We start from the raw sequence: 12,773 nt of genomic DNA on the forward strand, positions 1-12,773 counted from the left end.
AGTGCAGTTGGGTCTGGAGTGGGCAGTGAGTGCCGGTGAGTCTGGAGTGGGCAGTGAGTGCAGGTGGGTCTGGAGTGGGCAGTGAGTGCAGGTGGGTCTGGAGTGGGCAGTGAGTTCAGGTGGGTCTGGCGTGGGCAGTGAGTGCAGGTGGGTCTGGAGTTGGCAGTGAGTGCAGGTGAGTCTGGAGTGGGCAGTGAGTGCATGTGGGTCTACAGTGGGCAGTGAGTGCAGGTGGGTCTGGAGTGGGCAGTGAGTGCCGGTGGGTCTGGAGTGGGGCAGTGAGTGCAGGTGCGTCTGGAGTGGACAGTGGGTGCAGGTGAGTCTGGAGTGGGCAGTGAGTGCCGGTGGGTCTGGAGTGGGGCACTGAGTGCAGGTGTGTCTGGAGTGGGCAGTGGGTGCAGGTGAGTCTGGAGTGGGCAGTGAGTGCCGGTGGGTCTGGAGTGGGCAGTGAGTGCAGGCGGGGCAGTTAGTGCAGGTGTGTTTGGAGTGGGCAGTGAGTGCCGGTGGGTCTGGAGTGGGCAGTGAGTGCAGGTGGGGCAGTGAGTGCCGGTGGGTCTGGAGTGGGCAGTGAGTGCCGGTGGGTCAGTGAGTGGAGATGGGTCTGGAGTGGGCAGTGATTTCAGGAGGGTATGGTGTGGGCAGTGAATGCTGGTGGGTCTGGAGTGGGCAGTGAGTGCAGGTGGGTCTGGAGTGGGCAGTAAGTGCACGTGGGAAAGTGAGTGCAGGTGAGTCTGGAGTGGGCAGTGAGTGCAGGTGGGTTTGCAGTGGGCAGTGAGGTCAGATGGGTCTGGAGTGGGCAGTGAGTTCAGGTGGGACTGGAGTGGGCAGTGAGTGCAGGTGGGCCTGGAGTGGGCAGTGAGTGCCGGTGGGTCTGGATTGGGCAGTGAGTGCAGGTGGGGCAGTGAGTGCCAGTGGGTCTGGAGTAGGTAGTGAGTGCAGGTGGGTCTGGAGTGGGCCGTGAGGTCAGGTGGGTCTGGAGTGGGCAGTGAGTGCAGGTGGGACAGGAGTGGGCAGTGAGTGCAGGTGGGTCTGGAGTGGGCAGTGAGTGCAGGTGGGTCTGGAGTGGGCAGTGAGTGCAGGTGGGGCAGTGAGATCAGGTGGGTCTGGAGTGGGCAGTGAGTGCTGGTGGGTCTGGAGTGGGCAGTAAGTGCCGGTGGGTCTGGAGTGGGCAGTGGGTCTGGCTGGGCAGTGAGTGCAGGTGGGACTGGAGTGGGCAGTGAGTGCAGGTGAGTCTGGTGTGGGCAGTGTAGGCCGGTAGGGCAGTGAGTGCCAGTGGGTCTGGAGTGGGCAGTGAGTGCCGGTGGGTCTGGAGTGGGCAGTGAGTGCAGGTGGGGCAGTGAGTGCCGGTGGGTCTGGAGTGGGCAGTGAGTGCAGGTGGGGCAGTGAGTGCAGGTGTGTCTGGAGTAGGTAGTGAGTGCGGATGGGTCTGGAGTGGGCCGTGAGGTCAGGTGGGTCTGGAGTGGGCAGTGAGTGCAGGTGGGACTGGAGTGGGCAGTGACTGTCGGTGGGTCTGGAGTGGGCAGTGGGTCTGGAGTGGGCAGTGAGTGCAGGTGGGGCAGTGAGTTCAGGTGGGTCTGGAGTGGGCAGTGAGTGCAGCTGGGATTGGAGTAGGCAGTGAGTGCAGGTGGATCTGGAGTGGGCAGTGAGTGCAGGTGGGTCTGGAGTGGGCAGTGAGTGCAAGTGGGGCAGTGAGTGCAGGTGGGGCAGTGAGCTCAGGTGGGTCTGGAGTGGGCAGTGAGTTCTGGTGGGTCTGGAGTGGGCAGTGAGTGCCGGTGGGTCTGGAGTGGGCAGTGGGTCTGGGGTGGGCAGTGAGTGCAGGTGGGTCTGGAGTGGGCAGTGAGTGCAGGTGGGCCTGGGGTGGGCAGTGAGTGCTGGTGGGTCTGGAGTGAGCAGTGACTGCAGGTGGGACTGGAGTGGGCAGTGAGTCTGGAGTGGGCAGTGAGTGCAGGTGGGTCTGCAGTGGGCAGTGAGTGCGGGTGGGTCTGGAGTGGGCAGTGAGTCTGGAGCCGGCAGTGAGTTCAGGTGGGTCTGCAGTGGGCAGTGAGTGTAGTAAAGTCTGGAGTGGGCAGTGAGTGCAGGTGGGTGCAGGTGGGTCTGGAGTGGGCAGTGAGTCTGGAGTGGGCAGTGAGTGCAGGTGGGTCTGGAGTGGGCAGTGAGTGCGGGTGGGTCTGGAGTGGGCAGTGAGTCTGGAGCGGGTAGTGAGTTCAGGTGGGTCTGCAGTGGGCAGTGAGTGTAGGAAAGTCTGGAGTGGGCAGTGAGTGCAGATGGGTGCAGGTGGGTCTGGAGTGGGCAGTGAGTCTGGAGTGGGCAGTGAGTCTGGAGCGGGCAGTGAGTTCAGGTGGGTCTGGAGTGGGCAGTGAGTGCAGGTGGGTCTGGAGTGGGCAGTGAGTGCGGGTGGGTCTGGAGTGGGCAGTGAGAGCAGGTGGGGCAGTGAGTGCAGGTGGGTCTGGAGTGGGCAGTGAGTGCAGGTGGGGCAGTGAGTGCTGGTGGGTCTGGAGTGGGCAGTGAGTGCCGTTGGGTCTGGAGAGGGGCAGTGAGTGCAGGTAGGGCAGTGAGTGCATGTGAAACTGGTGTTTGCAGTGTGTGCCGGTGGGGCAGTGAGTGCAGGTGGGGCAGGAGTGGGCAGTGAGTGCAGGTGGGTCTGAAGTGGGCAGTGAGTGCAGGTGGGTCTGGAGTGGGCAGTGAGTGCAGGTGAGGCAGTGAGATCAGGTGGGTCTGGAGTGGGCAGTGAGTGCTGGTGAGTCTGGAGTGGGCAGTAAGTGCCGGTGGGTCTGGAGTGGGCAGTGGGTCTGGCTGGGCAGTGAGTGCAGGTGGGACTGGAGTGGGCAGTGAGTGCAGGTGAGTCTGGTGTGGGCAGTGTAGGCCGGTAGGGCAGTGAGTGCCAGTGGGTCTGGAGTCGGCAGTGAGTGCCGGTGGGTCTGGAGTGGGCAGTGAGTGCAGGTGGGGCAGTGAGTGCCGGTGGGTCTGGAGTGGGCAGTGAGTGCAGGTGGGGCAGTGAGTGCCGGTGGGTCTGGAGTGGGCAGTGAGTGCAGGTGGGGCAGTGAGTGCAGGTGTGTCTGGAGTAGGTAGTGAGTGGGGGTGGGTCTGGAGTGGGCCGTGAGGTCAGGTGGGTCTGGAGTGGGCAGTGAGTGCAGGTGGGACTGGAGTGGGCAGTGACTGTCGGTGGGTCTGGAGTGGGCAGTGGGTCTGGAGTGGGCAGTGAGTGCAGGTGGGGCAGTGAGTTCAGGTGGGTCTGGAGTGGGCAGTGAGTGCAGCTGGGATTGGAGTAGGCAGTGAGTGCAGGTGGATCTGGAGTGGGCAGTGAGTGCAGGTGGGTCTGGAGTGGGCAGTGAGTGCAAGTGGGGCAGTGAGTGCAGGTGGGGCAGTGAGCTCAGGTGGGTCTGGAGTGGGCAGTGAGTGCTGGTGGGTCTGGAGTGGGCAGTGAGTGCCGGTGGGTCTGGAGTGGGCAGTGGGTCTGGGGTGGGCAGTGAGTGCAGGTGGGTCTGGAGTGGGAGGTGAGTGCAGGTGGGCCTGGGGTGGGCAGTGAGTGCTGGTGGGTCTGGAGTGAGCAGTGACTGCAGGTGGGACTGGAGTGGGCAGTTAGTCTGGAGTGGGCAGTGAGTTCAGGTGGGTCTGCAGTGGGCAGTGAGTGCGGGTGGGTCTGGAGTGGGCAGTGAGTCTGGAGCGGGCAGTGAGTTCAGGTGGGTCTGCAGTGGGCAGTGAGTGTAGGAAAGTCTGGAGTGGGCAGTGAGTGCAGGTGGGTGCAGGTGGGTCTGGAGTGGGCAGTGAGTCTGGAGTGGGCAGTGAGTGCAGGTGGGTCTGGAGTGGGCAGTGAGTGCGGGTGGGTCTGGAGTGGGCAGTGAGTCTGGAGCGGGTAGTGAGTTCAGGTGGGTCTGCAGTGGGCAGTGAGTGTAGGAAAGTCTGGAGTGGGCAGTGAGTGCAGGTGGGTGCAGGTGGGTCTGGAGTGGGCAGTGAGTCTGGAGTGGGCAGTGAGTCTGGAGCGGGCAGTGAGTTCAGGTGGGTCTGGAGTGGGCAGTGAGTGCAGGTGGGTCTGGAGTGGGCAGTGAGTGCGGGTGGGTCTGGAGTGGGCAGTGAGAGCAGGTGGGGCAGTGAGTGCAGGTGGGTCTGGAGTGGGCAGTGAGTGCAGGTGGGGCAGTGAGTGCTGGTGGGTCTGGAGTGGGCAGTGAGTGCCGTTGGGTCTGGAGAGGGGCAGTGAGTGCAGGTAGGGCAGTGAGTGCAGGTGAGACTGGTGTTTGCAGTGTGTGCCGGTGGGGCAGTGAGTGCAGGTGGGGCAGGAGTGGGCAGTGAGTGCAGGTGGGTCTGGAGTGGGCAGTGAGTGCAGGTGGGTCTGGAGTGGGCAGTGAGTGCAGGTGAGGCAGTGAGATCAGGTGGGTCTGGAGTGGGCAGTGAGTGCTGGTGAGTCTGGAGTGGGCAGTAAGTGCTGGTGGGTCTGGAGTGGGCAGTGGGTCTGGCTGGGCAGTGAGTGCAGGTGGGACTGGAGTGGGCAGTGAGTGCAGGTGAGTCTGGTGTGGGCAGTGTAGGCCGGTAGGGCAGTGAGTGCCAGTGGGTCTGGAGTGGGCAGTGAGTGCCGGTGGGTCTGGAGTGGGCAGTGAGTGCAGGTGGGGCAGTGAGTGCCGGTGGGTCTGGAGTGGGCAGTGAGTGCAGGTGGGGCAGTGAGTGCAGGTGTGTCTGGAGTAGGTAGTGAGTGCGGGTGGGTCTGGAGTGGGCCGTGAGGTCAGGTGGGTCTGGAGTGGGCAGTGAGTGCAGGTGGGACTGGAGTGGGCAGTGACTGTCGGTGGGTCTGGAGTGGGCAGTGGGTCTGGAGTGGGCAGTGAGTGCAGGTGGGGCAGTGAGTTCAGGTGGGTCTGGAGTGGGCAGTGAGTGCAGCTGGGATTGGAGTAGGCAGTGAGTGCAGGTGGATCTGGAGTGGGCAGTGAGTGCAGGTGGGTCTGGAGTGGGCAGTGAGTGCAAGTGGGGCAGTGAGTGCAGGTGGGGCAGTGAGCTCAGGTGGGTCTGGAGTGGGCAGTGAGTGCTGGTGGGTCTGGAGTGGGCAGTGAGTGCCGGTGGGTCTGGAGTGGGCAGTGGGTCTGGGGTGGGCAGTGAGTGCAGGTGGGTCTGGAGTGGGAGGTGAGTGCAGGTGGGCCTGGGGTGGGCAGTGAGTGCTGGTGGGTCTGGAGTGAGCAGTGACTGCAGGTGGGACTGGAGTGGGCAGTTAGTCTGGAGTGGGCAGTGAGTTCAGGTGGGTCTGCAGTGGGCAGTGAGTGCGGGTGGGTCTGGAGTGGGCAGTGAGTCTGGAGTGGGCAGTGAGTTCAGGTGGGTCTGCAGTGGGCAGTGAGTGTAGAAAAGTCTGGAGTGGGCAGTGAGTGCAGGTGGGTGCAGGTGGGTCTGGAGTGGGCAGTGAGTCTGGAGTGGGCAGTGAGTGCAGGAGGGTCTGGAGTGGGCAGTGAGTGCGGGTGGGTCTGGAGTGGGCAGTGAGTCTGGAGCGGGTAGTGAGTTCAGGTGGGTCTGCAGTGGGCAGTGAGTGTAGGAAAGTCTGGAGTGGGCAGTGAGTGCAGGTGGGTGCAGGTGGGTCTGGAGTGGGCAGTGAGTCTGGAGTGGGCAGTGAGTCTGGAGCGGGCAGTGAGTTCAGGTGGGTCTGGAGTGGGCAGTGAGTGCAGGTGGGTCTGGAGTGGGCAGTGAGTGCGGGTGGGTCTGGAGTGGGCAGTGAGAGCAGGTGGGGCAGTGAGTGCAGGTGGGTCTGGAGTGGGCAGTGAGTGCAGGTGGGGCAGTGAGTGCTGGTGGGTCTGGAGTGGGCAGTGAGTGCCGGTGGGTCTGGAGAGGGGCAGTGAGTGCAGGTAGGGCAGTGAGTGCAGGTGAGACTGGTGTTTGCAGTGTGTGCCGGTGGGGCAGTGAATGCAGGTGGGGCAGTGAGTGCCAGTGGGTCTGGAGTGGGAAGTGAGTGCCGGTGGGTCTGGAGTGGGCAGTGAGTGCAGGTGGGGCAGTGAGTGCCGGTGGGTCTGGAGTGGGCATTGGGTGCAGGTGGGCAGTGAGTGCAGGTGGGTTTGGAGTGGGCAGTGAGTGCAGGTGGGTCTGGAGTGGGCAGTGAGTGCCAGTGGGTCTGGAGGGGGCAGTGAGTGCAGGTGGGTCTGGAGTGGGCAGTGAGTTCAGGTGGGGCTGTGAGTGGCGGTGGGTCTCGAGTGGGCAGTGAGTGCGGGTGGGGCGGTGAGTGCCGGTGGGTCTGGAGTGGGCAGTGAGTGCAGGTGGGTCTGGAGTGGGCAGTGAGTGCAGGTGGGGCAGTGAGTGCCGGTGGGTCTGGAGTGGGCAGTGAGTGCCGGTGGGACTGGAGTGGGCTGTGGGTCTGGAGTGGGCAGTGAGTCTGGAGTGGGCAGTGACTCTGGAGTGGGCAGTGAGTGCAGGTGAGTCTGGAGTGGGCAGTGAGTGCAGGTGGTCTGGAGTGGGCAGTGAGTGCAGGTGAGTCTGGAGTGGGCAGTGAGTGCAGGTGGGTCATGAGTGGGCAGTGAGTGCCGGTGGGTCTGGAGTGGGCAGTGAGTGCAGGTTGGTCTGGAGTGGGCAGTGAATGCAGGTGGGTCTGGAGTGGGCAGTGAGTGCAGGTGGGGCAGTGAGTGCAGGTGGGTCTGGAGTGGGCAGTGAGTGCAGGTGGGTCTGGAGTGGACAGTGAGTGCAGGTGGGGCAGTGAGTGCCGGTGGGTCTGGAGTGGGCAGTGAGTGCAGGTGGGTCTGGGGTGGGTGAGTTCAGGTGGGTCTGGAGTGGGCAGTGAGTCTGGAGTGGGCAGTGAGTGCAGGTGGGTCTGGAGTGGGCAGTGGGTCTGCAGTGGGCAGTGAGTGTAGATGAGTCTGGAGTGGGCAGTGAGAGCAGGTGGGTCTGGAGTGGGCAGTGAGTGCCGGTGGGGCAGTGAGTGCCGTTGGTTCTGGAGTGGGCAGTGAGTGCAGGTGTGTCTAGAGTGGGCAGTGAGTGCCGGTGGGTCTGGAGTGGGCAGTGAGTGCCGGTGGGGCAGTGAGTGCAGGTGGGTCTGGAGTGGGCAGTGAGTGCAGGTGGGTCTGGAGTGGGCAGTGAGTGCCGGTGGGTCTGGCGTGGGCAGTGAGTGCAGGTGGGTCTGGAGTGGGCAGTGAGTGCCGGTGGGTCTGGAGTGGGGCAGTGAGTGCAGGTGCGTCTGGAGTGGGCAGTGGGTGCAGGTGAGTCTGGAGTGGGCAGTGAGTCTGGAGTGGGCAGTGAGTGCCGGTTGGTCTGGAGTGGGCAGTGAGTGCAGGCGGGGCAGATAGTGCAGGTGTGTTTGGAGTGGGCAGTGAGTGCAGGTGGGTCTGGAGTGGGCAGTGAGTGCAGGTGGGTCAGTGAGTGCCGGTGGGTCTGGAGTGGGCAGTGAGTGCCGGTGGGTCTGGAGTGGGCAGTTAGTGCAGGTGGGGCAGTGAGTGCCGGTGGTTCTGGAGTGAGCAGTGAGTGCCGGTGGGTCAGTGAGTGGAGATGGGTCTGGAGTGGGCAGTGAGTTAGGTGGGTCTGGTGTGGGCAGTGAATGCTGGTGGGTCTGGAGTGGGCAGTGAGTGCAGGTGGGTTTGGAGTGGGCTGTAAGTGCAGGTGGGGCAGTGAGTGCAGGTGAGTCTGGAGTGGGCAGTGAGTGCAGGTGGGTTTGCAGTGGGCAGTGAGGTCAGGTGGGTCTGGAGTGGGCAGTGAGTTCAGGTGGGACTGGAGTGGGCAGTGAGTGCTGGTGGGTCTGGAGGGGGCAGTGAGTGCAGGTGGGTCTGGAGTGGGCAGTGAGTGCAGGTGGGTCTGGAGTGGGCAGTGAGTGCAGGTGAGGCAGTGAGATCAGGTGGGTCTGGAGTGGGCAGTGAGTGCTGGTGAGTCTGGAGTGGGCAGTAAGTGCCGGTGGGTCTGGAGTGGGCAGTGGGTCTGGCTGGGCAGTGAGTGCAGGTGGGACTGGAGTGGGCAGTGAGTGCAGGTGAGTCTGGTGTGGGCAGTGTAGGCCGGTAGGGCAGTGAGTGCCAGTGGGTCTGGAGTGGGCAGTGAGTGCCAGTGGGTCTGGAGTGGGCAGTGAGTGCAGGTGGGGCAGTGAGTGCCGGTGGGTCTGGAGTGGGCAGTGAGTGCAGGTGGGGCAGTGAGTGCAGGTGTGTCTGGAGTAGGTAGTGAGTGCGGGTGGGTCTGGAGTGGGCCGTGAGGTCAGGTGGGTCTGGAGTGGGCAGTGAGTGCAGGTGGGACTGGAGTGGGCAGTGACTGTCGGTGGGTCTGGAGTGGGCAGTGAGTGCAGGTGGGGCAGTGAGTTCAGGTGGGTCTGGAGTGGGCAGTGAGTGCAGCTGGGATTGGAGTAGGCAGTGAGTGCAGGTGGATCTGGAGTGGGCAGTGAGTGCAGGTGGGTCTGGAGTGGGCAGTGAGTGCAAGTGGGGCAGTGAGTGCAGGTGGGGCAGTGAGCTCAGGTGGGTCTGGAGTGGGCAGTGAGTGCTGGTGGGTCTGGAGTGGGCAGTGAGTGCCGGTGGGTCTGGAGTGGGCAGTGGGTCTGGGGTGGGCAGTGAGTGCAGGTGGGTCTGGAGTGGGAGGTGAGTGCAGGTGGGCCTGGGGTGGGCAGTGAGTGCTGGTGGGTCTGGAGTGAGCAGTGACTGCAGGTGGGACTGGAGTGGGCAGTTAGTCTGGAGTGGGCAGGGAGTTCAGGTGGGTCTGCAGTGGGCAGTGAGTGCGGGTGGGTCTGGAGTGGGCAGTGACTCTGGAGCGGGCAGTGAGTTCAGGTGGGTCTGCAGTGGGCAGTGAGTGTAGGAAAGTCTGGAGTGGGCAGTGAGTGCAGGTGGGTGCAGGTGGGTCTGGAGTGGGCAGTGAGTCTGGAGTGGGCAGTGAGTGCAGGAGGGTCTGGAGTGGGCAGTGAGTGCGGGTGGGTCTGGAGTGGGCAGTGAGTCTGGAGCGGGTAGTGAGTTCAGGTGGGTCTGCAGTGGGCAGTGAGTGTAGGAAAGTCTGGAGTGGGAAGTGAGTGCAGGTGGGTGCAGGAGGGTCTGGAGTGGGCAGTGAGTCTGGAGTGGGCAGTGAGTCTGGAGCGGGCAGTGAGTTCAGGTGGGTCTGGAGTGGGCAGTGAGTGCAGGTGGGTCTGGAGTGGGCAGTGAGTGCGGGTGGGTCTGGAGTGGGCAGTGAGAGCAGGTGGGGCAGTGAGTGCAGGTGGGTCTGGAGTGGGCAGTGAGTGCAGGTGGGGCAGTGAGTGCTGGTGGGTCTGGAGTGGGCAGTGAGTGCCGGTGGGTCTGGAGAGGGGCAGTGAGTGCAGGTAGGGCAGTGAGTGCAGGTGAGACTGGTGTTTGCAGTGTGTGCCGGTGGGGCAGTGAGTGCAGGTGGGGCAGTGAGTGCCAGTGGGTCTGGAGTGGGAAGTGAGTGCCGGTGGGTCTGGAGTGGGCAGTGAGTGCAGGTGGGGCAGTGAGTGCCGGTGGGTCTGGAGTGGGCATTGGGTGCAGGTGGGCAGTGAGTGCAGGTGGGTTTGGAGTGGGCAGTGAGTGCAGGTGGGTCTGGAGTGGGCAGTGAGTGCCAGTGGGTCTGGAGGGGGCAGTGAGTGCAGGTGGGTCTGGAGTGGGCAGTGAGTTCAGGTGGGGCTGTGAGTGGCGGTGGGTCTCGAGTGGGCAGTGAGTGCGGGTGGGGCGGTGAGTGCCGGTGGGTCTGGAGTGGGCAGTGAGTGCAGGTGGGTCTGGAGTGGGCAGTGAGTGCAGGTGGGGCAGTGAGTGCCGGTGGGTCTGGAGTGGGCAGTGAGTGCCGGTGGGACTGGAGTGGGCTGTGGGTCTGGAGTGGGCAGTGAGTCTGGAGTGGGCAGTGACTCTGGAGTGGGCAGTGAGTGCAGGTGAGTCTGGAGTGGGCAGTGAGTGCAGGTGGTCTGGAGTGGGCAGTGAGTGCAGGTGAGTCTGGAGTGGGCAGTGAGTGCAGGTGGGTCATGAGTGGGCAGTGAGTGCCGGTGGGTCTGGAGTGGGCAGTGAGTGCAGGTTGGTCTGGAATGGGCAGTGAATGCAGGTGGGTCTGGAGTGGGCAGTGAGTGCAGGTGGGGCAGTGAGTGCAGGTGGGTCTGGAGTGGGCAGTGAGTGCAGGTGGGTCTGGAGTGGACAGTGAGTGCAGGTGGGGCAGTGAGTGCCGGTGGGTCTGGAGTGGGCAGTGAGTGCAGGTGGGTCTGGGGTGGGTGAGTTCAGGTGGGTCTGGAGTGGGCAGTGAGTCTGGAGTGGGCAGTGAGTGCAGGTGGGTCTGGAGTGGGCAGTGGGTCTGCAGTGGGCAGTGAGTGTAGATGAGTCTGGAGTGGGCAGTGAGAGCAGGTGGGTCTGGAGTGGGCAGTGAGTGCCGGTGGGGCAGTGAGTGCCGGTGGTTCTGGAGTGGGCAGTGAGTGCAGGTGTGTCTATAGTGGGCAGTGAGTGCCGGTGGGTCTGGAGTGGGCAGTGAGTGCCGGTGGGGCAGTGAGTGCAGGTGGGTCTGGAGTGGGCAGTGAGTGCAGGTGGGTCTGGAGTGGGCAGTGAGTGCCGTTGGGTCTGGCGTGGGCAGTGAGTGCAGGTGGGTCTGGAGTGGGCAGTGAGTGCCGGTGGGTCTGGAGTGGGGCAGTGAGTGCAGGTGCGTCTGGAGTGGGCAGTGGGTGCAGGTGATTCTGGAGTGGGCAGTGGGTGCAGGTGAGTCTGGAGTGGGCAGTGAGTCTGGAGTGGGCAGTGAGTGCCGGTTGGTCTGGAGTGGGCAGTGAGTGCAGGCGGGGCAGATAGTGCAGGTGTGTTTGGAGTGGGCAGTGAGTGCAGGTGGGTCTGGAGTGGGCAGTGAGTGCAGGTGGGTCAGTGAGTGCCGGTGGGTCTGGAGTGGGCAGTGAGTGCCGGTGGGTCTGGAGTGGGCAGTTAGTGCAGGTGGGGCAGTGAGTGCCGGTGGTTCTGGAGTGAGCAGCGAGTGCCGGTGGGTCAGTGAGTGGAGATGGGTCTGGAGTGGGCAGTGAGTTAGGTGGGTCTGGTGTGGGCAGTGAATGCTGGTGGGTCTGGAGTGGGCAGTGAGTGCAGGTGGGTTTGGAGTGGGCTGTAAGTGCAGGTGGGGCAGTGAGTGCAGGTGAGTCTGGAGTGGGCAGTGAGTGCAGGTGGGTTTGCAGTGGGCAGTGAGGTCAGGTGGGTCTGGAGTGGGCAGTGAGTTCAGGTGGGACTGGAGTGGGCAGTGAGTGCTGGTGGGTCTGGAGGGGGCAGTGAGTGCAGGTGGGTCTGGAGTGGGCAGTGAGTGCAGGTGGGGGAAGTGAATGCAGGTGGGGCAGTGAGCTCAGGTGGGTCTGGAGTGGGCAGTATGTGCCTGTGTGGCAGTAAGTGCAGGTGGGTCTGGAGTGGGCAGTGAGTGCAGGTGGGTCTGGAGTGGGCAGTGAGTGCAGGTGGGTCAGTGAGTGCCGGTGGGTCTGGAGTGGGCAGTGAGTGCCGGTGGGTCTGGAGTGGGCAGTTAGTGCAGGTGGGGCAGTGAGTGCCGGTGGTTCTGGAGTGAGCAGCGAGTGCCGGTGGGTCAGTGAGTGGAGATGGGTCTGGAGTGGGCAGTGAGTTAGGTGGGTCTGGTGTGGGCAGTGAATGCTGGTGGGTCTGGAGTGGGCAGTGAGTGCAGGTGGGTTTGGAGTGGGCTGTAAGTGCAGGTGGGGCAGTGAGTGCAGGTGAGTCTGGAGTGGGCAGTGAGTGCAGGTGGGTTTGCAGTGGGCAGTGAGGTCAGGTGGGTCTGGAGTGGGCAGTGAGTTCAGGTGGGACTGGAGTGGGCAGTGAGTGCTGGTGGGTCTGGAGGGGGCAGTGAGTGCAGGTGGGTCTGGAGTGGGCAGTGAGTGCAGGTGGGGGAAGTGAATGCAGGTGGGGCAGTGAGCTCAGGTGGGTCTGGAGTGGGCAGTATGTGCCTGTGTGGCAGTAAGTGCAGGTGGGTCTGGAGTGGGCAGTGAGTGCAGGTGGGTGTGGAGTGGGCATTGAGTCTGGAGTGGGCAGTGAGTGCAGGTGGGGCAGAAAGTGCTGGTGGGTCTGCAGTTGGCAGTGAGTGCCTTTGAGTCTGGAGTGGGCAGTGAGTGCAGGTGGGGCAGTGAGTGCAGGTGAGTCTGGAGTGGGCAGTGAGTCTGGAGTGGGCAGTTAGTGCAGGTGGGGCAGTGAGTGCAGGCGGGCCTGGAGTGGGTAGTGAGTGCCGATGGGTCTGGATTGGGCAGTGAGTGCAGGTGCGGCAGTGAGTGCCAGTGGGTCTGGAGTAGGTAGTGAGTGCAGGTGGGTCTGTAGTGGGCCGTGAGGTCAGGTGGGTCTGGAGTGGGCAGTGAGTGCAGGTGGGACTGGAGTGGGCAGTGAGTGCAGATGGGTCTGGAGTGGGCAGTGAGTGCAGGTGGTTCTGGAGTGGGCAGTGAGTGCAGGTGGGGCAGTGAGATCAGGTGGGTCTGGAGTTGGCAGTGAGTGCTGGTGGGTCTGGAGTGGGCAGTAAGTGCTGGTGGGTCTGGAGTGGGCAGTGGGTCTGGGGTGGGCAGTGAGTGCAGGTGGGTCTGGAGTGGGCAGTAAGTGCAGGTGGGTATGGGGTGGGCAGTGAGTGCCGGTGGGTCTGGAGTGGGCAGTGAGTCTGGAGTGGGCAGTGAGTGCAGGTGGGGCAGTGAGTGCCGATGGGTCTGCAGTGGGCAGTGAGTGCAGGTGGGTCTGGAGTGGGCAGTGAGTGCATGTGGGGCAGTGAGCTCATGTGAGTCTGGGGTGGGCAGTGAGTGCCGGTGGGTATGGAGTGGGCAGTGAGTGCAGGTGGGTCTGGAGTGGGCAGTGGGTCTGCAGTGGGCAGTGAGTGTAGGTGAGTCTGGAGTGGGCAGTGAGTGCCGGTGGGTCTGGAGTGGGCAGTGAGTGTCGGTGGGTCTGGAGTGG

The sequence above is a fragment of the Pleurodeles waltl genome, unplaced genomic scaffold (genome assembly GCF_031143425.1).
Source record: "Pleurodeles waltl isolate 20211129_DDA unplaced genomic scaffold, aPleWal1.hap1.20221129 scaffold_58, whole genome shotgun sequence".
NCBI lineage: Eukaryota > Metazoa > Chordata > Amphibia > Caudata > Salamandridae > Pleurodeles > Pleurodeles waltl.